Source organism: Mustela erminea, chromosome 2 (genome assembly GCF_009829155.1).
Source record: "Mustela erminea isolate mMusErm1 chromosome 2, mMusErm1.Pri, whole genome shotgun sequence".
Classification (NCBI taxonomy): Eukaryota; Metazoa; Chordata; class Mammalia; order Carnivora; family Mustelidae; genus Mustela; species Mustela erminea.
Window position 1 is genome coordinate 165,363,952 of NC_045615.1, and position 4,336 is coordinate 165,368,287.

Sequence of the window (4,336 nt, forward strand, 5' to 3'; positions counted from 1 at the left end):
GTGACGCCTGTCTGGTGCCAGTGTGCAGCGTCTTCTGCGAGGCCAAGACGACGTCCAGGAGCCCACGGTGGGAGCACTTTCATAGTGAGTAGAGACACTGAGGGCCGGAGGAGGGACTTAACCAGAAATCTATAGGAAACGATCGCTGTCCAGAATTGGGCAGAGGCTCGGAAGAGGGGATGACTCACTCACTGAATGGTTAGATAAGCCCACAGATACACAACACTGTATGTGAAACCTCAACGGCTTCCAGGTTGCTAACTAAGAATGTGTTAGCTTAGCAGAGGCTGAAATGTCCTTCGTTCCTATCAGTGTGACCCTAGCAAGTTGTATTTTCTCTCACGGTGTTTGAACAGAAAGCTTGAGTGACTCATCAAACTGCTTTCTGTTCCCCCAGATTAGAGATGTGTACAGAGAGAGTTGTTCCTGGAGGCACACGATAAGTGAGAACGGATTCTTGGGCACTCACTTCTCTCCAAGGGACATTTGCCTACACTATTCACATTCACATGTACCAGTAAGTAGAAAACCCACTATCGGTATAATAAATACTACCTTTTTTTTTTTTTTTACAGTTTATTTATTTATTTGACAGGAAGAGGAGGAAGGGCAGGGGAGGGGGAGTATGATGCAGGCTCCATCCGAGGACCCTGAGATCGTGACCTGACTCAAAATCAAGAGTCGGACGCATAACCAACTAGGCCACCCAGGTGCTGCTATAATAAATGTCGCCTTATTTCAGGACCCTTGTGTGTGAGCAGTAGCCACAGTAAACACGGGCCACTGCCCCGTCCTGGAGGAGCTCACAGCCTGGGAAGTGAGACAAACTGTATGGCCGGTATAGAAAATATCATTAACCTCTTACAAAGCAAGAGGTCAGCGAGTTCTCGGCCACTGACCCTGTGGCTCTTGGGCAAATCTCTTCATAAAAAATGTTGTGACTTACCAAGGACTTGGTATTTGCCAAGCACAAAACTGTTTCATTTCAAGGACTATATCAATATTTGTCTTTACCACCTGATGTTCACAACAATCCTAATTGTCTTTATCCTCCTACCAGAGACGAAGAACCCTAAGTGCCTTGCCCAAGCTCAGGAGTGGGTAGTTCGGGAGGGTGAAATTCGAGCCCAGGCCTATCCGACCCAAAAGCCCACGTTCCACCACTACCCTCAACAACGAAATGGTGGTAAAAACCAGAGCTGTGCTGACTGTTGAGCTCAAACAGGATAACATGGGAGAGAATGTGGATACTGGAAAGGTGTGCGGTAAGTAGAGCGCCATGTTCCCTGTTCCCTTGTCATCTCCACTCTTCCTCAGACGGCACTTCTGTCCCCTATGTACGTCCCCTCCCATCGGCAGCAGGACCGCCCACCTGCCTGGCTGGCGCTGAGCCCTCTGAAGAAGGTGGGGTTTTGTCATCAGCATGACTCGACAGTTGGGGCCAAGCCAGGCAGGGGCATGAAATTCAGGGTCTCGTGGGGTAACACAAAAATATTTCCCGACAATTTGCGGTGAATGTCTTAGCCGCCCATGGACAGGAGAATCCGTCTATCAAGTGGAGAAAGATCCAGGTCTGGGGGATTTTTCCCATTTTGTCCATCTATACCAATCAAGCAGGTTAAAAGAGCCACACCAGGTCCTGTGGGATGAGGGTGGAAGCAGCCTCCCCACTGGGAACCATGCCCTGGTCTCTCTTTACCGTTTATCCAACAAATGCCTATCGAGAGTGTGTTGTATGCGTCAGGCCGATGGAAAACGCTATCGGCAGGAGAGCAGCGACCAGCTTCCTGCGGTCATGATGCCGATTCAGTTTCATCCTGATAAAGGAGAAGGACAAAAGAAAAACCCATGCAAACACAAATGAGACCCAAGTAAACACACACAGGCACAAAATGTTGCACATTGTTCTAAGGGTCTCAGAATTGTCAAGGGGCTGACTTCCGACTAAGGGAAAAAAGCAGGTCTTACCTTGGACAGGGGGCGGTGAGAAAGGCCTCCCTGAAGCAGAGCCAAAGGCAGAGCAGGTGCCGATGGGTGCAGGAGGTGGGGGCCAGTGGGGGAGCATCCCGGTAGACAGCAGAAGTCCCAGCGTGAGCCCAGTGGATTTTAAGGAACTGAGAGGCAGGTGCCCGCAGGACAAGCAATGAACACTCTCCTTCAGTAGGAGGAGCCCAGGCATGGACTGGAAATAGTTTCACAGGACTCTTCAGGAAAGCCTCCATGGAACGCTGTATTTTAAAGCAGATGGGCAGACTGTACGCATGCATGTGTGTTCACGCGTGTGTGCTTTCGTGCTGGGAAAATCACCGGGCCACGTGTTAGTCTTTTCAAGACGGATTAAAGGAGGGGCCACTGGTCACGACCTAGCTTCTGTTGTTTCTCTTCACACAGGCTCGGCAAGCTTTGAGGCCGAGGATGGGGAGACGCAGCGATTGATGACCCACTCCCTGAGAAACAGGACCAGGGTGTGCGACTCGTGATGCGAGCAAAGTGTGTGAGGGTCATTGCCATTTTTAAGAAGGACGAAGTAGCCCCTGGCCTGTGCCATGTGAGGTGCTGCCTGGAGTGGGTTCTACAGTCCTGCTCCTCGGGCAGCTGTTCAGCAAATGCTCATCAGAACAGTATGGCAGAGGATGCTAAGTGAGGCCTCTGGACCTGGAATCCCCAGTGGCTCACTGGGCAGCGTTGGACTAGTCAGTCACTGTCTCTAGGCTTCCGGGTCCTCCCAGTTCTTGTCCAGATTAGAGAGTGACCATGGGAGCGCTTGGGTGGCTCAGTCTGTTGGGCATCTGCCTTCAGCTCGGAGCAGGATCCCGGGGTCCTGGGATCAAGCCCCACGTCGGGCTCCCTGCTCAGCGAGGAGTCTGCTTCTCCCTCTCCCTCTGCCCCTCCCCCCCACTCATGCTGTCTCCCTCTCCCCCTCTCTCAAATAAATAAATAAATAAATAAAATCTTTAAAAAAAGAGAGAGAAAGACAACATGTCCTCACAGTCTGTAAGTTCATAACAGGTATTCACAAATAGTGATTTTCTTTCTTCAACCCTGAGTTAGGAAAGTCGAGAAAGGTGTCCGAGGAAGGAGAATTGCGGACTTGTCGCACAGCACGTGGGCGGTGAGGGAGAACCGAGACGGCTCCCACGTTTCTGACTCAGTCACAGAATATTAAACAAAAAGGGGCTTATTGCCTGATGTCTGAAAAAATCCTGGGTGCGACCAGCTCTGGGACCAACTTGTTCTAGGGCTCGAGACTGTGAAGGGCCTGGGACTGTCCTCCCCTTGGCTCTCCTCTTGGACCCCACTCCTCAGCCTTCGTATGTCCTGGGCAGCCAACAGCTCCGGGCTTGTCCTCTCAGGTCCTGGGGCAAGAGGAAATGACAATCTTTACACCCATATTTGCACACTGTATCATGAGTACTGTTCTAATTTTTTTTAATAGGCTCCACATTCAATGCGGGGCTTGAACTCTCAGCTCCTGAGATCAAGGGGCGCATGCTCTGCAGACTGAGTCAGCCAGGCGCCCCGTCCTAACTTATGTGTGTGTGGAGATACTTGCGATTGTCGCAAGAATGAGGTAAGTGGGAAAACTGAGGCAGATTAAGGAACTAGCCCAAAGTTACAAAGAAAGACAGAGTTAGGATTTGAGCCAATGGCCTGATTTCAAAGTCTGTGCTGTCCAGGGCCTCTTCTGAGCGAAAGAGAGGAACACAGGGACGGGAGGGAAAAACGAGACGAGAGGAAATCGGAGAGGGAAGCAAACCATGAGACTTGCTCCAGGGAAGCAGCTGAGGGTTGCATGAGGGGAGGTGCACAGGAGGCTGTCTGGGGGCCTCAGCTGTTAAGTGTCTGCCTTTGGCTCAGGTCATGATCCCAGGGTCCTGGGGTCGAGCCCTGGAATGGGCTTCCTGCTCAGAGGGGAGGCTGCGTCTCCCTCTCCAGCTCCCCCTGCTTGTGCTCCTTCTCTTGCTATCTCTCTCTGTCATAAATAAATAAAATCTTTTAAAACAATAAAAAAAGAAAAAAGAAAAGAAAAATGATAGGTACATAATGAAGATATAAGAACTTTGAATGGTTAGAAGTGAAGGGATGAACTCTTGGGTAAGTCTTAGAAGGGAGTTCATTCCTTCCAGAAACCAATGAAAAAGCAAACCACTTTCTACTGAACACAATACTAAGAGGAGCACTCAGACTTCCAGAATGCCTTAGCGATTTAAAAGTAAAACCAAAAATTAAAGGAACAAAATGCTCATCTTAAACATTTAGAAAAATAAGTGAGGAAACTGGAATTAATAAAGGCCAAAGTTGAAATGTATGACATACATAGAAAAAACATGATAAA